This window comes from Cydia pomonella, chromosome 23, assembly GCF_033807575.1.
Source record: "Cydia pomonella isolate Wapato2018A chromosome 23, ilCydPomo1, whole genome shotgun sequence".
Classification (NCBI taxonomy): Eukaryota; Metazoa; Arthropoda; class Insecta; order Lepidoptera; family Tortricidae; genus Cydia; species Cydia pomonella.
Window position 1 is genome coordinate 10,415,211 of NC_084725.1, and position 26,022 is coordinate 10,441,232.

At 37.2% G+C, this 26,022-nt stretch overlaps 1 long non-coding RNA gene across 1 annotated transcript in view; it reads left to right on the forward strand.

Annotated features, from left to right (window-relative positions):
- Positions 1-3,720: 3,720 nt before the first annotated feature.
- The window catches only part of LOC133530654 (uncharacterized), a 48,845-nt gene continuing 26,543 nt past the window's right edge, over positions 3,721-26,022 (forward strand). Inside the window, exon 1 of the long non-coding RNA XR_009801346.1 lies at positions 3,721-6,049. This is a non-coding gene — a long non-coding RNA (uncharacterized LOC133530654). The remainder of the gene's footprint in view (positions 6,050-26,022) is intronic.

Consider the following 26,022-nt stretch of genomic DNA (forward strand, 5'->3'; position numbering starts at 1 on the left):
ATTAAACCTACCTAGAACAAATAAAAATACCTAAATCAAACCCTGTGCTCTTGGCAGGGTGCCCATCATGCAGGCAGCATCCCGCATTTTTGTTTTTGTTTTTACTATTATACTTTTTTTTTTTATCCGACATTAAGAGACTTTATACATTTGTAACTACCTTATTAATACTTTATTTTGATTTAATATTTGTAATTGGATTTAGTACATTTTATAATTGTTGTTGTTTTTTTTTGCTTGTATGTAAATTCCATGTAAAAGTGCCCTTGTGGCCTATTTGCTGAATAAATGTTTGAGTTTTGACTTTTTAGAAATTTTGAGCTACAAATATTTTTGAAGAGAAATGACGAATCCGCAACAGTGTTGCAACTGCAATTGACATTCGAACACAATATCTAAGCAACGCGCATGTTACATCGCTAAATTTGCCTGCAGGACATGGATGTATCTACTTACCTTCAAGTGGGCCGTAAACCTGTTTGCATTGTTATATTGTATTTAAAAAACTAATAGGTACTGCTCAATAATAAAAAGCATAGAATTATTCGTAAATTTGAAAGGTTTAGTGCACACACATCAATCACTTATCTAAATAAACAAATTATTAAAATCAAAGAATCTTCAGACTATAAAATCAGCAAAACAACCACTTCTCACAGAATATGTACTAACAGCAACACTAACCATAGATAGACCTTGGCGCCTTTAAAATAAGGTTTAAATATATTTAACAGTGTAAACTATACAAGTCTAACCCAGGCAAATAAAAAACATGCAAAGCAAATTAACTATAAACCGCAAACATTTGAGATGCCCTTTGAAACAGAGTTAGACATCCGTTGGTTTTTCTTAGCGGTTTACGATTTAGGGCGGACTCGTAAAGCTCAGTTTTTGCCGGCCCTGTTGCACACCGGAAAGAATCTTTCAATTTGGTATGCTCCGTCGAGTTCATTCAGTCATGTCTAAAACTAAAACATTATATTAATAATAAACCTTTATTTGTCCATGCAAAAAAATAACAATGCTAAAGTCCGTTAACATTCGATTTAACTTAAATAATATAAATTAATAGTTTGAATATTTATGCAGTAGTAAATTTAACATAATTGGAATGAATTATACTTAATTATAATTAATTACTTTTGGATTATTCGTTTTTAGATTATTAGAATATAGATATTTATAAATTTTCATTTAATTTTTGGATGGACCCCCTACGGGTAGCCTACTAAAGCCTAGTATAATACAGTTAGCATCAATAGTAGCGGATGGAACAACGCGCCAGAATTATCAGCCGTTCTGGAATACGTTTTCAAATAGAGATATATATCTACAGTTCGCGTTCAATAGTTATACAAGTGCGGAAAGTAGGAAATTCACAACGCGTGGGTATATTTTAAAACAGGACCAAAGGGTGTCTTTTAAATGAACGCGAGTTGCGATTTTTTTTATGGTAGAGGAGGCAAACGAGCAGACGGATCACCTGATTGAAGCGATTACGTCTGGGTTTGTTAGAATTAAGTGTTAGTTGCCTATTTAAAGAAAAAGATAGTCAGCGATAAAAGCTTGTGTCAAGAATGACATTATTGACCAGAAAACTTTTTTTTTATAAGCGCTACGCAGTCAATTTGCTACCTAAATAAAATGCGCTTTAAAAGTGTATTATTAAGTTGTTGTCGAAACATCTAGTTGCTACTTAACTAGTAAGTTGGAAAATCAAACTAATTATTGTGTTGAGTTTCCTATCGAACATTCGGCAAAAAATATTATGCGAGTAATTGGTTGCAAAATGACATTCGGCAAAATAATTTAAGCCAATGATTTAAAGAACCATAAAAAGAGTTTCATCCCGTTGGGAAGATCTCCTTCTTTTTTATCTTATTTGCCTAGTCGAATACTAACGTCTATTTTTAAAGAATGTATCCGCTATCTCGCTTTTGGTTTTGCCTCTTCTGAGGTGGTGGTGGGTGGAATGTATTGTTACACGATGGTGTAATAGGCGGCCGCTATTAATAGTTACTGCAGCCTTCGAAACATCGTTTTATACAATTATAATTAGGTTTATAGACCTTGTAAACATTTACGCTAGTTTACGCACTGTTTTACTGTTACGTTGCGGTGTGAGGTAGGGATTTAACGCGAATTTGTTGTTGTGTTTAAACTAGTTTTAATGAATTGTGTTTATTAAAATGTTTGGTTTTGCGGTAACGATGTGGAGTAATTTAAAACAGCTGTTGTCGTAATATGGTTGAATGCAATATGGTTTTGGGTAAATTCATTTCACATTTTGTTAGTTAATTTATTTCGAGGATTAAAGGAGGCTTCAAGGGATTACCTATAGAATTTGTTCGTGGCAAAAATTAGCAATGTTTTTAAAAGTACCTACATTCAATAGGTAACTCGTTTTAGAATTTTCATTTTTAGGGTTCCGTAGCCAAATGGCAAAAAACGGAACCCTTATAGATTCGTCATGTCCGTCTGTCTGTCCGATTACGTCACAGCCACTTTTTTGTAATTCAAACCCATCGATCAATATATATTTTTTTTAAATAATAAACGACACCACCGGCACTGGTTCGAATCCCGGTAAGGGCATTTATTTGTGTGATGAACACAGATATTGGTTCATAAGTCATGGGAGTTTTCTATGTATCATCATCTTCCTCGCATTGTCCCGGAATTTTGCCACGGCTCATGGGAGCCTGGGGTCCGCTTGGCAACTAATCCCGAGCATTGACGAAGGCACTAGTTTTTACTAAAGCGACTGCCACCGGACCTTCCAACCCAGAGGGTAAACTAGGCCTTATTGGGATTAGTCCGGTTTCCTCACGATGTTTTCCTTCACCGAAAAGTGACTGGTAAATATCAAATGAGATTTCGTGCATAAGTTCCGAAAAACTCATTGGTACGAGCCGGGGTTTGAACCCGCGACCTCCGGATTGCAAGTCGCACGCTCTTACCGCTAGGCCAACAGCGCTTCAGCGCGGTATTTTAAGTGTATGTATGTGTGTATGTATATGTATGTGTAAAGTATGTGTTTATCGTCGCCTCGTACCCCATAGTACAAGCATTGCTTATTTTGGGGCTAGGTAGATCTGTGTAAGATGTCCCCTGATATTTATTTTATTTTTTTATATATCATTTGTTTTCTTTTAATAACGTTTATAGAAATTGAAACATAAAATTCATAAATACCAACGTCAATTTCCTAAAGATATGGGTATGTCATTTGATACCAATTTTCCAGTGGTTTTTCAGTAGCCAATTATATTCAGGTTTTCATTCAAATATTGGGAACTGAATGCATATAAAATGTAGGTCACTGCGTCAGTGCGTCAAATTTAAAATGTAAACATGGCCGAAGCGATATCATCGATGTTTTAATACGGGTACCAGAGTATGTTTATATAGAGAAGGCCATCATTAAACCAAATTTGATGCTCAGTAGGGCTAAGATGGTCGGTTCTTTATTATTTGTCACCATGCCTGTCCCGCTCTAACAATTATGTAAGCGCGAAAGTGACAGGCATAATGACAAGTGATAAAAATGGAACCATGCTGCCACCGCAGGTCGCGAGCGTATAAGTCACTAGATAAGTATATTAGGCCGGCTGTTTGGATTTTTAGAATGAGGGCTACCGTTTTTGTGCTCACCAGGTGGCGCCACACTCAAAATTTTGCTTTGCTTATTTAAAAAAAAAACAATAAGTTCTAATATACACAAAGGTATTTTAACGTTTAAATGTGTATTTTAGATGTGCACTTTTTTCGAACCACTAACATTTATTGAACTAATTAATTCTAACGATTACCATGATTAATCTAAGATGGAAAAAGATTTACCATAATTAAGAATAGGGAGTAAATTTGCGATAAAAAAAGCTTGCAATCCCTAAAAATTCTATGCATTTGACATTTTGAATGACCTTCGTCTACACTAGCGCCCCTAGCGGCGAAATTAATCGCGGTAGCCCTCATTGTCTCGATGAGTATTCGTTGCCTGTTTGAAGAAAAGTATAGTCAGCAATAAAAGCTTGTATCTTCTTCTTCCTCGCGTTATCCCGGCATTTTGTCCCGGCTCATGGGAGCCTGGGATCCGTTTGACAACTAAAATAAAAGCTTGTATCAAAAATGAATATTTTGACACAAACTTATTTGTAAAATAGCTTACTGTTAATACGTACACTATGTCGGTACTTTTCGAATTTAATACCGGTACAGACAATGAGCGAAAATTGCACGTTGCAGTCGATAGAGATCGGTACAGCGTATAAAATTAAGAGCATCGTGCTGTGGAAATCATTCACATGGGAGCGGATCAGATAATTGACGATAAAATGATGTATGTGTTTGATAATAACGATAATAATATGTTCCACGTATCGGGGGAAAGTGGATTCTTTCTTTATTATCCTATCAGCTAAAATAAGTCCAGTGTCCTTAACTTTTGAGTGCAGAAGAGACATTTTTTTGCTGTATATGACTCATATATGTATCATGTAAAGTTTCATGAAAACTTAAATAAAAAACATTCGAACCTGCGTTCTATAATTTGAGAGGAGTCTTGAGTACTCGGTGATCAAATATTTTTTACAGACACCTATTTTATGAAAGCGAATCATTTATAAACTATGTTAAGTCAATTCACCAGCGGAATGCGTCCACAACAGACGATATTTTAGACTTCTTTTATTGCATCTGGAACACCTACTGACATAACATATATATATATATTTTTTAGTTCCGCTACCTAAAGGTTGTGTGCAAGAGATCGCTTTTTAGCGATAAGACCGCCTGTTGTTTACCTCTTCTTTATGTGTTGTATTATTTGTACTGTTTCTGTATTGAGGTGTACAATAAAGTGTATTTGTATTGTATTGTATTTTATTCACATCAATAATGATGTATGGATAAGTATAGAGATGGGCCGAATATGGAGTTTGCCGAATACGAATATTCGGCCGAATGTTCCGTCCGGATCTTATCACTCATACATTTTTTATAAATCATCCGAAAACGTCTTAATTGCAATCGCAGCTAGAGAGATAAACTGCTCCCTTGAAGCATTCAGATTTCGTAAAAGGCAAACGACTCGCGAACAAATTTTCTAGTGATCTTTTAGTCCCGTGAATACCTAGTAGGTATGCATCATAGGTACATTTTATAATGTTAATAGAAAAATTGTATGCAGAGTTGAATGAACATCAAGTATGAAAAACATTTGCCGAATATTCGGCATTTGAACAGAATAAATAATAGTACTACGTACAGAAGGTTCACTGTACAACAAAACCCCTGTTTATGTATACCGAATGTTCCTAAAACGTTGCCGATTGGACATATTATGTGTTGTCAGCATTATTGTCATTGCTTCCGCAACTAGCTGCGATGCAGTGTTTACTTCTTTTACGTCCCGATTCGAAGAATGATTAAGACACGTTTAAGATCTTGGAAATATCTTTAAAAGATCGATAACTAAGCGACATGTCAAAATTGACGTTTATTTTGATTCCGCTATGATCACAATAGGATCTAGCTACGATATTTCTAACGTCAAAGTGACATTGGTTGCCCGAATCAAGCTGCTTCTGTCAATTATACGACACACAAACGATATCTAAATGAGAACTTATCTAAACCAGATCTTATTGTTGTCGTCGTTTTCGTATGTCATTTTTCGAATCGGGCCATTAGACATGTTTTTGCGACTTTGCGACACCAATTTTTGTGCAGAGATTTACCCCAGCGAATACGAATATTGAAAAACTTGCCGAATGCCGGATAATTACCGGATATTTAGGCCATCCCTAGTTGAGAATGACAATAAATTCCATCGTCAATGTAAATTGGTTGACGGTGGTCGGCATTCTTTTGTATGAGGCCGTGAGTCATGAAAACGTTTTTAAGGAACTATAGGAATTTTGAAGAAAAAACAAGATTCTAGCTGGCTATGACGAGACAGCTTTAAGTGTAATTTAGTCATCGTGAAAAAGGAAATGTGAAAGTTTGGATAAACGATTCTTTATGCAAAGAAATACTAAAAAACCTTGTAAGTACATTTACATGATATATAATTTATTTTTCACCATACTATCATTCGCGCCTGCAATAATATGTTACACAACGAAAGCCGCAAAAATATCTGACCCGATCTTATTCGTAGAGCCATAAGAGCGTGTCACATATTTTTGCGGTCTTCAAAGAGTAACATATTATTGCATTGCAGGTTACGAGCGGCTGTTGTTTGACGTTTTGCATCGTATGAGAGCCTCAAAGCCTTCACAATCTAACAATCAGTTTTGCTATATTTCGGAACAACGGGGATTTTGTAAATCAAATCATATTTTTTAACAATACTTAAATAAAGCAGGTTTTACTAGTTTAATTAATTTCATAATTTTTGATTGGGATAAGTTCGCCATTATACAATTAATGTGTGTTCTTTCCTGTTTTTTGTTTCTTTTTGTACAATAAAGTGTTTTAATACTACTACTACTATAACTCCCACACACCTTAGAGCTCGTTCCCACTTGTTTTTTTTTCTTGTTTATTGCAGTCATGTACATGTCGGATATCGGATCCGGATTTTAATAGGATGTCCCAGTGGCAGAACATTTTATATATTATAATAATAATAATAAATAAATATTATAAGACATTATTACACAAATTGACTAAGCCCCACAGTAAGCTCAAGAACGCTTGTGTTGTGAGTACTCGGACAACGATATATATAATATATAAATATGTATAAATACTTAAATACATAGAAAACACCCAAGAATCATGAACAAATATCCGTGCTCATCACACAAATAAATGCCCTTACCAGGATTTGAACCCGGGACCATCGGCTTCATAGGCAGGGTCACTACCCACTAGGCCAGACTGGTCGTCGTTATATGAAGCTATTCACACTTGCCCGACACCGATTTGCCTGCAACTGGGACATCCGATTTAAATCTTTTACTCTAATTGATTCAATTTCAATTCAATTCATTTCTTTATTCGTTCATCACAGGTACATAAATAGGTGGTAACTCAGTATTCTAAGGAACAGCTATGATGTGCCTTTTGGCGTACGAAATAACTTCTTATTATCTAACTATATACATATACATGATTAATCAGAGTAATCATTAAAAATACGATTGATGCTTTCGTCACCTACTAAACATGCACGAAGTGTGCAACACGCGCTTTCTCACTTCGAGTGTACTTACGCAAGCGGAAGTACAGTCGGCGTAATTATTCAGAACAACCATTATAGCGATATTTTTAACGGCGAAACCGCGTCAGTTATATTGCATGTCATCATTTGTACTGAGATTCCGAATTTAAAAGAGGCGGCGCAAGTTACAAAACGTAGCGAATTATTTAGATATTGCTTGCTATTTGTGTCTTTATTTTGATTTAGAATTTTATCCACAATAAAAAAAAGTTACATACTCTGGAAGTGGTTGTTTGGAAGAGATCGCGTTTTAGCGATAAGACCGCCTGTTGTCTGCCTCTATCACTAATCAATTGTTTTTCTTTAAACTGTATCTTTTTTTTTTATGCAGAATAGGCAGGCGTTTGACCACGATCACACCTGATGGTAAGTGATGATGCGGTCTACGGTGGAGCACGCTTACCTATGAGATACCTATTTACTCTAGCCTTGAAGAGATTCAGATTGAACTCATACGGAAACACAGACTCGGGCAAGGCATTCCACTCCTTGGCAGTTCGCATATCTTTTACTGAGGTGTGCCAATAAAGAGTATTCTGTCTATTATCTACATAAAAAAATCCTCCGCTAGATTTTTCATATTTTTTGTTGTAATAAGTACTCGTAACAATAATAACTGATGGGCACCTCCTCTCATGTGCGAGAGGGCTTGGGCTGGCCCAATGTGGATTGGGGGCTTCACATACACCTTTGAATTTTTTCGCAGATGGTTTTGTTGTAGTACTTATTAGGAATTTGATAGTTATGGCACTCTACTATTTAATCAGATTACTGCGTTACTTAAAATTACTTTTATTGTAAATCTACGCCTATCCCTAGACTTGCCACAGGCACTATGTAGTGTAGTTCTTATAAAGCGAGCATCTGACCCCTCATCCCACAAGGGCAACTTGGCATCATTGGGAAAAGTTGGGTTTTCTCACGATGTTTTGCGTCACCACGTAAGGACTGGTATCATCAAAGGATATATGTATGATACGAAATGATAAAGGATAGATGGTAATTTCATAGATACCTACCAAGTATATAAATATTAAATACCGAAAAACACATTGGTAGGTGCCAGGGTTCGAAACCGCGACTCTTGGTTTGAAAGTCACGCCTTAAACTTAAGAGAAAACTGGACGGCCCTGCGTAAGCGCTTCTTTATACAAATACCTCTTCCTCTCTAAATATTAACATAATTTGGAGTATATTAGCCACAGCTCTTTTAATTATCTTTAGTTAAATTGTGTAGGTATGCAATTTGTTTTTTCCCTAAATCCAAAGAAACCTTAAGAATTCGAACGGAGGGACATAGCTATGGTGAATATACATCAAACTTTGTGAAAATATTTTCCGGATTGTAATATGAGGATGTTATTTGTATAGAGAAAGAGTCGGCCAACGATAAATATACTTGTTTGAAAAAATATTTTATCAAAATGCTGTCACTTTATTTACTTCTGGATAAGTACTTGTATAAGTAACACGCTTAAGCTTGTCACGGGGACCCCTCCCAGCGTCCAGCAAGATGGAGATTAATGACATTAAGCCCGCCTCTCAGTAAATCACCTAATGCGATAATCTTGTAACCAAAACAATGGGCTCGCCGCCCGTACATTTTATTAATTAATACATAAATAAACTATGCTCTGCTGGCTTTTTGAGAGTGAACTTCACATTCAACCAGTAACGAAAAAGGAAGGTTATTGTTTTTGACGCTTTGATGCTTCGGAGTACCTAGTGTTGTATGTGTGTTGGCCCCGCCACACGACGCTGTAACGTTGCACGACGCCGCAACATGACACGACGTCGTATCGTGGGCATGTGTGTTGGCTTGGCCCTTATACGGTAATTGCCTCGGTACGTACAGTCAGCATCAAAAGTAGCGGATCAAACAAGGTGTCAAAAGTATCTACCATCCTGTAACAGCTTAACAAAATAAGATTTTTATTACACTGCGTCGGTGGCAAACAAGCCTACGGTAAGCAGTCTCCGTAGCCCATGGACGACTGCAACTCCTGAGGTGTTACATGCGCGTTGTGGACCCTAACACCGCGCTCCCTCGTTGAGCTCCGGCAACCTGGCAATTTTTTTTATATGATACGGAAATATTCTAAAGATTTCTCTTTAAACAGGGCAATTTAAGACACGGCAAAATTTGATAGGAACAGCAATTTATCACAATAATGTGGATATTAAAATATTTAATGTAATTTATGGAAATGATAAAAAAAATGCAGGACCTAATTGGTTTCAAATTGTAAGTAAGATTTTTTTTTACTACTAAAAAGAATTTTATCCAAAAATAGCTTGTATAAATATATTGATACCATTAGTAAAAATTTGTCATCTAGCCTATTGCAGGCTAACCGTAATACTATTTAAATCAGGAGTCTCCAAACCCCAAGGCAAGGGCCAAATGCGGCCTGCGAGGCGTTCCAATCTGGCCCGCGGACACCCAACGCGTCAGCCCACGGTCCAGCCCGCGGGAGGTTGCTAAACGGATCCCAGGCTCCAGAGGTTCAGCATTCATTGAGAGTGGAACTGAACCTAACAGCAGAAACTAGACCACCTCGACGCAGAAACCGATGGTGGCTCGCACGAAAGTTTCTACACGATGGGCCATCATACTGGCCCACTGAGATGGGCCAGCGTGTAGAGGGGCTAGTGGTGTCGGATGGATTATGGCGCGGCGGAATGGCGATGGGATGGCCGTGGTGTCGGTTTTTTGTCCGCACCAGCGATGGGGCGTACGCGTCTACACGTGGCCCATTCCATAGATCATGCTCTCAATCATCGCAAGGCCACCTCGCTGGTCCAATGCTGGGCCATCGTGCCATGAGCCATTAAATTGTTAAATGAGGTAGCATTGACAGTTGACAGTTACTAAGAGCTTTCAATAACTTCTTGAAATGACAGTCGTTTGACACTTGTCACTACACGCGTTGCACCGTAAATGACAACGTCAAAATTAGCGCATATTTTAACATATATTATCGACTCATCTGATTGTAAATCAAAAACCAATATATCACCTTCCAAACCTGCGTTTAACAACTCAACTTCAACGTTTAATATTTCTAAAAAGCAGTAAGTGCCCTTTAAAAAGATGCATATTACTCTTTTTTGGTTGTAAAGTTACGTTATATTTCTTAAAAGTAGTAAGTGCTATTTATGAATAAGAAACTTAAGACCTTTTGGTTGTAAAATATAGAAATCGACATGTATGTCAAAACAATAAATACCGATTGGGATTAACAGATAATACGGTGTGGATTTCATAATGGCGGACAATGTGTGTTGCTCAATATGGAGCTATGCATTGCTTGTATGAAAGTGATTGGAGGGCTATTCTGTACGTTTTTATAATGTGTAAACGTGCAAATGCTTAATCCGTCTTTCATTTCATTTTATGGTAGTAGGTATGCACCACCTACTGAAATATTTAAATATAAATGATTTTTGAATGTTTCAAAGTGTACGTGGCAAATATTATCAAATTAGGATTTTCAGAATTTATTGAAAATTTACTCCGTTAACTTTTCGTGTAAAATATGTTTCTTGTTAAGACTCGGAAGTTTAAATTCTGTTTTTAAATTCAGAACCTTATTATGTAAAATTTAAATTGTGGAATTTGTCCTTCATAAAGGACTCGAGGATAGATAGATAGAATACTATTGGCACACCTCAGTAAAAAGATACAAAAGAAAAGAAAAAAAAAACAATTGAGTCAATGTAAAGTCAGACAACAAGCTGATCTAGGTGCTTATGCGTGTAAACCAGGGATCGGAAACCGGTATTTTTTGTATGGGAACGAAAACGGTATTTTTTCGTTCTTTGTTAATTATTTCATTTCTAATTGGGCAATTTAATAATACGAAGTCGTTATCTAAAAACACAACCGAGTCCTATATTTGGAGTATAAAATAAACCGAAATATATGTTTATTTCAAAGTTTTTCCAAAAAACCGGTTCCGATCCCTGGTGTAAACCACAAAAACCTTATAAAATATTTCCAGCGGTCGGTATTTAAATACACTTACCCAAAAACAAGAACAAAAGTAGCACACGCGTATGTAAACAATACTATCACATATACAGATACCAAACCAGCCAGTATATCGTAGCTTTCGCAATTTTATGACGGCAATGAGGGCCAGCAATGACTGGCTGAACAGCTTTTATGGCCGAGATATAAACGGTTTAAAAAACAACGGTTTCGTGGAAAGCATTTGTACATGTAAACGTGAGGAAAATTTGGTTTTATGAAGAGGAATTATACCTAGTGATGACATTCATTTAAAACACCAATAGTAAATCATTAAAAAAGCTGGTGGTCTAACGGTAAGAGCCTGCGACTTGCAATCCGGATGTCGCGGGTTCAAACCCCGGCTCATACCATTGAGTCTTTCAGAATTTATGAATTAAATATCATTTGATATTTACCAGTCGCTCTTCGGTGAAGGAAAACATCGTGAAGAAACCGGACTAACCCCAAAAGGTCTAGTCGGAAGGTCAGATGGCAGTCGGTTTCGTAAAAACTAGTGCCTACGCCAATTCTAGGGATCAGTTGCCAAGCGGACCTCAGGCTCCCATGAGCCGTGGAAAAATGCCGGGACAACGCGCGGAAGACGATGACAAATAATAGCTAGATTCAAATATTTAAATGTTTTAATCAAGGGCCAATTCTATAAAAAAAATCACACGCAAACTAGACTATATTTGCGAGGGCAGACTCAAAGAAAACCTTAGAAGGTTAAAGTTAGCTCGAATACAAAAAAACATTATAAATGTTTAATTTTATTTTTTTGTAGCTGTATATTCTTCCTAATTTTAGTATACAAATAGCTGGTGATACAGCTGAGCGATCTAACGAACAAAAATATAAATAAAAGGGTATTTTCAGAGTAATAGGGTTGTTTCCACCTACAAATCTTAGGGCAGAATTGTATCCCAATAAATTCTTTTGGATTATAAGAACATGTTAAACTACTTTTAGGGGATCTGTAATGACCATATTTTTGTAAATATTGAATTTAAAATATCTTTTGGCACACGTCACGTGACCAAACTCGAAACGTCTTTGAAGATTTTGATGACGTCACAACTCGCGGATTGACACTGTTGACAGTTAGGCGATAGACAACAAATGATAAATGTCGTTTGACAGCTCGTATCTTCTACGTGTGTATGTAGTTATGTGTCAAACCGTAAACTGTGACGTCACTTTTCAAAGAGCGTTTTGGGCGCGAAAGTATCCGTTAAAATATATTTTGTTCATTTAACTTATTTAAAGCCGTTTTTAGTATAAAGATGAATTTTAGGGCAACTTTAAGTTAATATAGAACGTAATACGAGCGTTTCAAAAAATTGGAAACAACCCTATTGAGAATCTTCTGTCGCAGTTTCACGCGTCGCGCCGGATCTATTGTTTAATTTCCTGCCCCCTCTTAATTATTACTTCTTCTATAGCCTACTGTACTCGCTTACTATCAGGCGGACTGTAATTACTGTGTACTAACGATAAAACATGTCTGCCATTGACCTGATGGCAAATAAATCATTAGGACTAATTTTCCACTTAAATTGGATATGCACTTTTGCAGATTGCTGCTTGCTCCAACGTCTGTCATCGACATCAAATAAATCAATAGACTTATTATAAAACCAGAATGATTGAAAATCTTTTCTTCTTAAGAGGTAGTATAATGTGCAGAATACCCCCGATGAGTAATGCCCCTCGTGACGGACAGCCGGCGACAGGGACACGGCTGATTAACGACTCGTTTAGGAGCTTTGTGTGAACACACGGACTGATACACTCAAGGTTTATCGTTTGCTACTTGACTACTTTGTGACCGTAGCTAGTATTATTCTAATAAATATTTAAACGCAAGGTAAAATACATGTAGAAAAATGGGCATGTTTATTTAGAATTGACCACTGTTTTTGTTTTATTTGCTTTTAAGAGCTCCGAATAAAACTTTATTGATGGAGCTCTTATTTTTTCCATCTAGGTACTTAGAATCTTGAGCATTTACGATCCTAATAGACGAAATAAGTCTTTCATCCGGTAATTTTTTTATTAAATTTCTATTGAAATTTAAATTGCAATAGGCAGCTTTCATTTTATTTTACTGGCATACATAACGTATTATTAAATAAAACAGTAATAAATAACGCGCTAAGGTATCCAAAACATCAATTGGGTCAAATATTTAAAGAATTACCATTATCACAAATATTTTCTTGCAATTAAGTACCAGAAATTGTTGCGATATCTACAAAAGGCTTAAGGCCAGACTTAAAAAAACAAATAATCGAAACACAATACTCATTCGACCATAAAATACGTAAACTTCTAAAAGAGACCAGCTGAACAAAACGCTATTAAAAACCCATTAAAACTCACGCAAATTTATCTTTAAACGAATTTACATTGCCTTAATTTTTGATGATATTTTAATTACTTTTAATAAGGTAAAAGAACTCCCAACTTTTCGGTTTCTCCCCTTTGAATGCATAATTCATACGTAAATCTAGATTTTTTCCAACACACGTTAAGCTGTGTCCACATATGCGCAGATAAGGCACGATCCCCATCCAAACTTTAATTAATTGAGGGTCGTGTCGCGAAGAAAAAATGCCTCGTCATGTGGACTTGCCTTTAGCGACACTTGACAGGGTGATTTGTGTCTTATATGGGTTAGTTAAGGTTGGAATTGGGGTGGATTGAGATTTTAGATGCATCATGTTGGTTGGTTAATTTGAAAGGGTTTTATGAAGCATGTATAGTTAGTTCATCTAAGGTTTGGGCTGTAAAGAGTTTTTTGACGTTCGGATCTTATTTTAGTTAGTAATATACCCATAAAATACAATATTCTTAAATACTTGAATGTTTATTATGTTTTTAATCACTATATTAGAAATCTAGGTGTACATTTCTATTTTATATGTAGGTAGTAGGTAACTACTACCTAGTAGTCGTCACGATTAAAAATTGCGTCGCGTTTTGTTAATACAAAACATCCGTTTCAATTTCAATTGTTTGTTTACTTTTCCTATTTTTTTTTTTAATTTAAATTGAAACTTTGAAATCAAAATAGTAGTTACCACAACACAGTGTAAGTAACTGTCTCTTTGCAATCATTTTTACTTTTAATTTAGACATTCTTTTAATTAGACAAGTTCATAGACTTAATTATATAGTAATGAGAATGATATGTATGTTTGTAATCATATTCAATTATTTATCAATAGAAGCAAAATAAAGCGATATTTAGTATCAAACAATAGTTATATGTTTTACAAGGGGGCAAAGTTGTTGTTTAACTATTGATAACCGAGCAAGCGAAAGATTCCAAAATTGAACCACGAGCGCAGTGAGTGTTTCGAAAAGTGGAATCTTGAGCGTTGCGGCGGTTTCAAGGCACGAGGGTTAAACAAATTTTGCCCCCGAGTGAAACACAAAATTTTCAACACACCAATCGGGGGAAAATATCAACTCAAAAACTCAAATCAAATTATTTTTGACGATAAATCTAAAATCATCATTTATAAAAATCAATTCTACCAGCCTTCAGAAGGAATAAACTTAAAATTTGCATCTGTAGGAAAGATGGTCGGCTTTTTATCATTTGTCACTGTGTCTGTCACGTTATAAAAAGTACGTAAGCGCGAAAGTGACCGGCATAGTGACAAGTGATAAAAATGGAACCATGATACCACTGCAGATTACTTTGCCCCACATGTAAATAAAATGCAACTTTCTCATCAGTTTTTGAACAATCAAGAGAGCCTGTGGTGAAAAATTATATTGTTTATGAATAAAACCACATGTTTCCTACTCGTAGACTATTGTTTGTGAAACTAGCAAACGCTTAAACCGATATACCTAAACTAAACTACATAACTAGCAACGTTATTGTGAACACAGCGCCTGAATAGAGGCACGTACAGCCAACAAATACCGTGACAAAAAGTTTATTGCGTTCGGAAGTTCGTCGAGCTGCACTGCAAGTGCATTCGTGTTGCTTAGGGAGGTTAGGCGAATGCTCGCTTCGAAATCATACGAGCGAATTTGCTTAACGCAGAAGGAGGAATTCAGATTTTGACCGCATCAGCTTTACTATTGCACTGTCTTATTTTATCAAGGAGACTGACTCCTTGATAAAATAAGTAACAACTATCCCCTTCATTAATGAAACTTTTCTCTTTCGTACAAATCCCCCCATCTCCGTTCTTCCACCGTGGGACTAGACGCGGCAGGGATCGGAACCGGTTTTTTGGAAAAGCTTTGAAATAAACATATATTTCGGTTTTATTTTATACTCCAAATATAGGACTCGGTGGTGTTTTAGATAACGACTTCGTAATATTAGATTGCCCAATTAGAAATGAAATAATTAACAAAGAACGAAAAAATACCGTTTTCGTTCCCGTACAAAAAATACCGGTTTCCGATCCCTGAGACGCGGACTTGCGTTTAACCCCTATGTCGTTACTCTACCACTGATTTGCACGAAACGCTGTGCATCAAGCTTTATCATGCGAACGGCTAAGTGTAAGGCCTGAATGGACGTTCGAAGCAGAGCGTTCGGCGGGGCGTGCAGCGTGGCGTCGGGTTCACAAGTGATTTGAGCAGCGTGCACTAAAACCGCTCCTATACGTTTGCAATTGTTTATTTTGCACGCCACACGCCCCGCCCCGCTGCACGCTCAACTCGAGCGTCCACTCAGGCCTTACACTAACGAGTGGACTTTATTTCCTGCAAATCTATTCCCAGTCCACTATGCTATGACTGGGATCTTTTTTCTTTGGACATACGTCCTTAAACTACGTCCAAAAGAGAGGTATGGGCATTGTGAATGTTATCTCGCTTTGTGTGGTAGGGCACAGCCAGTGGATGTCATTCCAGATCTAGAGCAGAGCCCAACTGGAGAAGTACCTCCACCTTACAGAAAACAGCAGCCAAATAATACTAGACCCTACTCATAGTGTTGTGTTCCTGCCGGTGAGTAAGGTTGCCAGAGCTCAATGAGGGGGGGGCGGGTTTAGGGTCGGCAACGCACATGTAACTCCTCTGGAGTTGCGGGCGTACATAGGCTACGGAGGCTGCTTGCTGTCAGGCGGGCCGTATGCTTGTTTGCCACCGACGTAGTATAAAAAAAAATCGAGAGTGAATAGACATCGTTTAGGTAAGCATGTTCCATCCTAGACTGCATCGGCACTTACCATCAGGTGAGATTGTGGTCAAATCTTACCTTTTCCCAATAAAAAAATACATAAGTCAAGGCAAAATAATTTGTTTATATTCTATCTCTCTTGAACCAGTGTCATTAGTGTCAAGTCATAAGAAGCAGGAGGAAACAAAATACATTAAAGGTTTTTAGCGGAATTTCATAGTTTTATTTAGATAATAAAGCTTAACTTATAGTCACTTTTTGCAAGTTACGAAGGATACTTCACAGTGTTAATGCACCTGTTATATTGGCCTCTCTAACGCCGTTCATGGAGACAGCGACAGTTTGTCAGATTGCGAGTAAACGTACATAGTTGCACGAACTTCTTAACGCGTCTCATGCTTGGCCGGCGTCATAATAAAGTAGCTTCAACGTAGATTCGTTAGTTTTTGTTTTAACTTAATTCCGTGACCGATTTACCTTCTCTTATTACTTTATTATAAACTGTCGCCCGCGGTATTTTCGGACCGATACGACCTTCAAATCTTAAACAAGTGTGCCTACTTCGATCTTAAAGGCCGGCAGCGCACTTGTAACACCTCTGGTGGAGCGGGTGTCCAAGGGCCACGATAAATGCTTACCATCGTGCGTTTCCTCCTACATAAACAAAGTTTCTAATACCTATACTGAATTCGAAAAAAATATACCGTCTCCGCTCCTTATCTGTGACGGGTGCAGCAGGCTGTATAAGTACACACCTTAATAAATAGAATTGATTCTTGTCAGCCTGCGTGTTTATGTTGCTACATTACACCTAATAATTTTAGATACAACTTTAACGGTAAACAAGAAACGTGATTCTCAGTGTTTCTTGTATTTGTTGTTTCTTTCTCTACAATGGTAAAACGTTTAAACATCAAACTTTGTATACTGCATAAAACATCAAATTTCCTAGCAAAATAAATGAAACATGATCATCATCATCATAGTTTCCTAGCCGTTTTCGGCCACAGCAACTGCTTTCTACCGCTGAGAGTGTCGCTGGTGCGCTCTCAAGTGACTGACGTAGCCAATCTTAGCAGCGAATGTGCGGCCACACTCGCTGCAGGTCAGCACCCCTCCGACGTAATTATATGTTATGGCCATAGGTGGTCTGGCCTTTAGCTCGTCACGCTTATCGTCAAGTTCTGTGCGTCGCCTGGCTTCGAATTCACGCACCTGCGTCTGCATATGCCTCCACTGTGGACGGTCACCAGCTAGACTCTCCCATGTCGTTGGCTCTATATGAGCTCTCTTCATATGCCGCTTCAACACATCTTTGAACCGCAGAAACTGGCCGCCTCGCTTTCGCTTACCATTTTGCAGTTCGCAGTAGAAGATGCGTTTTGTGACTCGGTCCTGGGACTCCCGGATGAGACATGATACGTAAGATACGTCCAATTTCGTTATATTATATCTTATAATCATGAGTTCAGTAACTAGAATTGCATCTCTTTCTTTAGAGTATTTATTAGTTTAGATGCGAATGTATATATTCGCATCTAAACTGTAATATATCTACTTTTGTCACAGTATCTCCAAAATTTGCGACATCCCGAATAGTTGCCCGGGAGAGTTGCACGTCAAGTTCGGGCACCTGTTAGCGAGTTATTTTACGCAACTTCGTCCAAACGTTACATGCAAACAGTTTAGATGGTTGGAGGTTGTCTGTGAAGTTTGTAACATGCGTTGTCGACGAAGTATTTGCTTTATTAAAACGCGCTTTCAGCGCTTTTCTGGAAGTTGTGTTCGTTTGGCTACCTTTTTCAGTGAAATGGTGATGGCATTTTGATTATTTAAAGTGCTAATCCACGGGATATTTTAGTTAAGGTACTTTTTAAACTTGAGCAACATGTTGGCTATACGTATAAAAGTCTTCTCTTTCTTTTTATCTTGCTAGGGTGTAGGGCTCGAACCATCTACTTCCACTGACTGGAGTCAGTGAAGAAGAAGAAGAATTTTATACGTACACAGGACTAGAGTCCTGGGCAGCTTGGGTAACCTCCTCCCACCCCATTCCCAATACACCCAACTCTTGCTCCACGGAACGGCGCCAAGTAGATTTAGGGCGACCATGTTTCCGTTTCCTGGGCGTCTTCCAGGTCAGGTCCACTTTGGATAGCTGAGTGTCAGGCTTCCTGAGGATATGCCAATTCCAATGCCATTTGCGCATCTCCTTGTGTACGGGTGCTTGTCCGTTCATTCTCCATAAGGGAGCGTTTGTGATCCAGTTAGACCAAAAGAGGCGCAGAATTTGCCTTAAGCATTACGTATAAAATTATTTTTACGAAATAGTTCAAATGTATTTTTTTTTATACTATCTTAGTTTGGATATTTACTTTATGTAAATACCAATAAGCACTGTTCTAAAACATCCTGGTCATGACATTAATACAATAAAGGATGCTGCAAAGCTGAATAATTAATCGCGATAAATTAAAATGTCTAGTTAAATTGTGGTATTACTTGCATGCACTGTCCGTCTGTGTGCGATGTATTTTCGCTCAGAACTGAATGCGTCGTGACGTAAAATAAACGCAAGTCAGGACGTTGACAGCACAATAAAATATCTTTGATACTGTATAAATTATTCAGTGTTTTAAAAAGAATAAACGCCAATAACCGTCTAGTCGGGTTTTTTATTCTTCAACGACAGAATATATCATTAAGATTGTCAAAAAAGTTAAAATGCACAGAGAATGGAAATTCAAATTGGTTGGATTTAAAAGTCAATTTTTACAGGAATTAAATATAGTCTGGTTTGAAAATAAAATGAATACGACAGCATTGTTTATTTCCGTATTGGTTTGAATGGAAACTCGTTTAATTTTGCATAACATGATCGAAATAGATGGTGGTTGACATGTTTGGCTCGAATTTCAATGAAATGCTTGGAATATTTGACGAATTGCTAAATTTGTAAAATTTAATTGTCTAATAACTTGATTTTATACCTATTTAAACATTGACATATATCTAAGAATAGTGCTAATTCGAGCCTAGTAAAGCAACTAGTTGCGACCAATCACGCGCGTGATGTAAACTCATTAACTAATCGAGTTGTGTCGTTAGACTACACGATTGGCTCGAATTCGTGTGCGTTACACCGCTGTACTGGCCCCATTCTTATTGCCCGTGAGGCCCGTGCTAGATTGAGATATATGTCAATGTATTTAAATAAGTACAGGATATGAATTGTATATCTTATTTCAAAACGCATCGGCATCGGCACGGGCCCGGTACATATGAAAAGAAAAATAGATATCTTACTAATGCCAGTATAGACAAATCAGCTATGGCAAAATCGCAAACTCAAACCGCCTCCGATCGGATTCAACAATATGTCATCTTTCCTGTCGGAATTCATGTCGGGAAGTCTAGTGTCCTGGATCGACATTTGTGACATTTTCACAGTCTCGCGACACCCGACACCCGCAGTGACGGACAATTTCGCGGTGTCCCGTAGACCGACATGAGGATTGAAAGAATCAGGTCAAGGATCGCACTGCGTAACGGATTTTGTTTACAAAATTGTACGGGAGATGGCGCTGATATGTACAGCGCGATTCCTACATTGCACTAGCGGATTCACATAAATTATTCGGCTTTTGTTTATTTTTACTTATTAAAGATTAGTGTGGACATTTCATTAAGTTGCATTGTATATGTCGTGGCCAGATCTTAGAATTGATCATTTCGTGATATGGTATTCATTTCATGAAATGATCGGTTGGCTATATGATGAAAAAGTCAAACATAACTATATCATAGAAGAATCAATTTTAAAATGGCATTTTCATAGAAATCCATAGTATGAATTTCGTCAGTGTATGATTTCACTTATGAATGAATGAAATTGTAATGAGTGACTGTAATAAACACACATAAAATATGAATGTAAGAATTTTGTGTACGAGATGTATTTGTTGTACGCGTGGTTTTTTTACTGTGCCATATGTTTTTGGATTCCTAACTTATCCAAGGCATAGTAATTAGCATACCTGATTTTGTAGATTAACTTAGAACCAACTCTTTAGTTTCACTTCCCACGTTTTCTTATATAGAGCCTAGACACCGCATCTCTGTGAATCATATTTAGACCATTTCCTGACAAAGGAATCTAGTACACAAATAATAGAAACATCAAACATACTAACCGAATGTTGGTCTTCATAGATCCTAATTAGCATCTCTGTCTTGTTCTACGTGAAAGAAAGAGATGCCCGCATGTGGTTCCACATTTAGTGTAGAAGTGTGAATTATAACAAACGCATGCGCCTTGCTGCCGTTTAGCACTTGTATTGGCGACCGTATGCGAAAATCCTTTGCAAAAGTAAAGTAACTTATCTTAGGAAAGTCAAATATGGAAAACGTTTCTTATGTCTCAGGAATACGTTTCAGATTTGCATATTCGTTTGCGTGCGTTAGGACGAATTATATTATTATATGAATGGATCCATTCACATACTTATGTCATTCTAACGGGAGAATAGTGTTTATTGAGGAAATATTAACTGGAAATCCAGGAACCATATGTAGTGCATTCATGACACATCATATACTTTCATAGTAATGTTTATCAAAAAAATATAAGATGCTAACAAATTAGCTACCAATATTTTTACAGGTGATAATACTCGGCCCCTGGAGTATTTTTTAAGTATGAAACATAGTAGGTTTTATATTACTTTTGGAGAAAATCGGAAAACAAATTTGCTACGTAATAACAGCCTGTTAATGAAATACGAATAATTAAAGAAGACCTCATGGCAAAAGGGTCGGTGGTTCCATGGCAGAAGTGTCGGTGGTTCCATGGCAGAAGAGTCGGTGGTTCCATGGCGGAAGGGTCTCTTGTGCCACTTGCGTCAGTACGTTTGCACCGTCCCATTGGAGTCTCACGGTTGGGTCCGCTGGGTCAGCCGCCAAGTATGCAGCTAAAATGAAACGTGTCAAGTATTCTGCCTTGGAGCCAATGTACGACTTTGTGCCAGTTGCAATCGAGACTGCGGGACCTTGGGCTTTAGAGGCGAAGGACTTCGTAAGGGATTTGGGTCGGCGGCTGAGGGAGAGAAGGTGCGACCCTCGGTCTGCTTCGTACCTGGTCCAACAGATCTCATATTCTTTCGCGGATAAGCAAAGTAATATGTTTTGTTTTAATTGATCTCATTGGCCATTCAGCGTGGTACCTGGTGGTCTTACTGAGTTCGAGCGTCAATCGCCCTCGACAGAAATGGCTGCCTTTCATCCCTTGGTTAACAATCTACTATTAAGTCGAAGGTTGCTTGACATATTTCACTCCATAACGAGTAAGAGACTTTTATTTCACGGCTATTTACCAGGCGACGGCAAATTGCAGAGCGATGGGCATTTTAGAGCGATCAGTGATTTTTGAATTTTCTGTTAGCAAATCTGTACTTATGTCGAAAACAGTCCCAAGTTTTTCATTAAGTGCGTTTTTAAAATGCAATCTGAATTGAGGTTTGAAAAGAGATTAGTTTCTGTGCGATTTTAGATGTTTATTTGTTTTAAAAGTTCGCTTATTCTTTTTATAGAAAGGATGCTCTAGTTTACTGATGGCTTATGAATGTTGTTTTAAAATTGCAATTATTTGACCGCGACCGGCAAAACGGCCCACTTTGTTGCTTGTCGTAAGGACGAGATTTGCTTGTATCTCTATACGATTAACCTGATATGGCGTCTTTATGCCAAGCGACAAAGTGTGACGTTTTGCCGGGCCGCGGTCAAATATTGACAATAAAAACGCATATACTCATTCAATAAATATTAGCTAGATGGTTCATAGAAAAAAAAAATATATTTAAAATAGTATAAAAATTAAATCGACTAATAATATTACTAGTATTCTACAACACTCGTGGAGTCTAAGTGTTGTAGAATACTAGTAATATTAGTAGTATATAAGCAGTTTTCGATATATTCAAGGTAGGCGCATTTAGACGGCATGGCACACTTCCCCTACCTGACCTTATTCCAATCAAAATGAAAGCACAAAGATTTTTTTTTTTATATAATTCAATATACTTACCTACATGCGGTATCGCAAAAAAAGCTGTAATTAATTATTTGCAAGCAATGTGCCAATTCAAAATTGTGCCAACAAGAAGTATTTTACTAAAAATAAAACCAGATTCAATGTCGAACTAATAACGCATCATGAATTTAAAACTACTGCCTTGTTGTGTTGTTAAAAAACCCTGAACTAAACTTTCTACAAGGAAAATTTCTTCTACGAATCACTTTGTATTATAATAGACATACTTAACTAACCAATTATAGACCTTAAGTCTTACGCAATAAGGTATTAGTCGGTTGATTGTATGACGATGAGCAATGAACGCACTTGAAAACGCAAAAGGTAGTCATCGGTAAACGTTTGTGGTTTTGGCAATTGAAATTCATTTTGAGTGTGAATTGTAATTTGTTGTTAGTCAATGTATGACTAACAGGAAAATTTTGTACTTTAAACATTATATTTATTTTAAAACGGGGATAGGTGCAATAGTTTATTCCATCTAGATTTAAATAAACAACACGTGTTGAATTACATACTTCGATATAGTATTTTATGCAACAGTTGTATAAGAAGGGTCAAAAAAGGCGAGTGGCGTGAGTTACAATGTGAGCCGGAGCCGAAGGCGTAGGCGAACATTGTAAAGGAATACGCCACGAGCATTTTTTGACCGACTTATACAACGTTGCATATAATATTTTTCCTACGAGTCAACAAAAACAAATCTTAATTTAGGTAAACAAATTACAGCAAAAGTATATAGCCAAGACGCGCGAGCATACCTTGTTACGCGCCCAGCCCGCCCCGGGCCGCGGCCGGCCGGTCAGCGACACCTCCTCGTAACTCATGAGGCCCTGGTACTTGCTACTTGCTAAATTAAATTTATGGACAGTTTTTTCTCAATTTTGGCCACCGTAGCCTACGGAGACTAACAAGCAACGCTAAGCCGTCTTCGTAGTCTATGGGTGTTGCTATATTACGGGTGTCACATGCGTGTTTCTGACTTATGAAGTAATTATTTTTACTATGCAACCAAATGAACATTTTGTAAGTTGGCAGCAATGCACTTAGTTTAAAACTGTATTCGTTTTGGTTTTGTTAGGTTGGTAGCCATTAATCGCAGTAACGTTATAGCGATTAAAAGCACAAGAGCTTTTATGAGGAATAGACAATATAGACTTTTCTTGAAACCTTTTATGTATGTTCTTATATTCGTGTTAATGAATGCATAAATTACAGATAACAGTAGAGGAGTAGGAAAAATGGTTAATAGTGATTTGATTTACAAGGGAGCTAAGTTATTGTTTAACCGCTCGTTAATACCCGAACAAGCGAAAGATTTCAAAATTAAACCACAAGCGTAGCAAGTAGTTTTGAAAGTTGAATCTTGATCGTTGCGAGGGTTTCAAGGTACGAGGGTCACACAAATTTTGCCTCCGAATGAGACACAATATTTTTCACCACACCAACGTGAGGAAAATACTAACTGTAAAATATCATTCAAAATCAAACCAAATCAAATCCAAAGTAACGTTATTAAATATTGATCATTCAAAGTCATCATTTAAAAGTAAATTCTGGCAGCTAACATGAGGAAACAACTTAAAAATTGCATCAAATTACTTTGCAACTCTTGTGGATAAAATGCATCTTTCTCATTCGTTTTTGAAAACAGTAGATACATCATTGGCTGAATGAATGAGTATTGAGTACCGTCTTGTTTCATTTAGATCCATACTGAATAAACAATAATATTTTAAGATTATTCTTTATTATTTCATAGAAGAAAATTGTGCATCTTATTTTTTATCGGTCACCGGTGACCGCAGAGCTGGCAGCTTTCTCGCTCAAATAATTAGTCTTGCGATTCAGCGAGGAAAACTGCTAGCATCTACGGCACCATACCGCAGGAGGATAGTTTTTTAGTATTTTATTTAAAGATTATTTATTTTCAGATCTTGGTTTTAAGTTTTGTAGTTTAGCTATTTAGATTATATTTTATTTAGATTATATAAAGTACATGTTTAAATTTTCAATATTGGTTAAGGAAATAAAAGTAAATATAAGTAAAGATAGAGCCGTATTTTTAAAGTTTTTCAATCTCTATTTGTGTTACCTAAGTGTTTTAAAAACTCTACTCACTATTCTATCATTGTTAAAATGCGTTTCATTTAAAACTGTCCTTTATCCATATGGCGTTGACATTTAAAAAAAGATTGTCTGCCAGTCAACCTGCCTATTATGGTCGCCACTTCCATTCTCGAAATAGTCATGTCAATTTGTGTTAATTTGTACAATGAAAAAAAAAATGCTTGGATGTTAAAAGCTAGCTAAGATTAGGTTCAGCAAACCGTTGGGTGGGAATACGTTTGTGCCGTACGCCACTTACATTGGTTTGCAGGAGAGCGAAAAGATACAAAAAAATTTTTTTTCGTAAAGTTTTGTATTTATGAAATATTGAACTTAGTTATCATTTAAACACGTGGCAAACCAAGAACAAGCGGGCATCTCGCTCGTTTTCCGTTTCCCTTGCGCTATGACATGGGGTTCTTCAAGAAGCAGGTTTTTAGGGTTCTCAAAGGTTGGCAACGCATAAGTGGCTCCTCCGATGTTGCTTATGTCCATGGGCGGCGATGACTGCTTCCCATCAGGCGGCTCGTCTGCTCGTTTGCGACCTATTACATAAAAAAAAATTTGGCACTTACGTTTACTGTTTATAGTGCAAATATTTTAAATATATAGCGATATGGCAATAATAAAAGCATTTTTATTATTGCCATATCGGTTTTGAAGGTTTTCTTTAATAAATCTACATTATAAGAAATCTTTGCATCTTTTATTGTCTAGGAATCAAAATTAAATTTCAGGTAAGAAATTAATTAAATGATTAATTCTTTAATCAATTTTAAAGTCATATCGGGGAACTTTCTCTGATCAAATCGGGGAAATCCTGAAGAAAGGCCAGGTCAAGAGCACCCTAAACCGACGAGCGTGTATGAGGAATGTCATGAAGGAAGCGAAAGAGGTATGTCAGGATCGTAGCAAGTGGAAATCTGTGGTCTCTGCCTACCCCTTCGGGAAATAGGCGTAATTATATGTATTTATGTATGTATCCACATTAATTATTAATAATTATTGCGAGCAATGACGCTAATGTGTCCGAAATAAAATACAATTTAGATTACTATAGAAATCATGCAATTACATACAGTAGCTACTTTTCTTTATAGTAAAAAATAAAATGCATACTGAGCCCTCCTACAGAAGTTTCATACTGATTCTCTGCAGCAAACTACACCACAGTCGCATGCTGTATGCAATTATTTCCCGGCCTATGCCTCAAAGGGACTGTAAATCTGTTGCTCCGGATTGGACGAAATTACGGCACGTGTGGAGGTGCCTTAAGCTTTGTCCCTCCGTACAGCACTGTATTGGATACACAGTGAGACTTGTGCGGTAGTCGAATATTAAATGAATGGTAATTAAAATGTGTACAGGTTTCTTTTAGGGCGTCCGCTGGCTGGCGCGTTTGCACGGAGCGGGTGAGCGTGTTA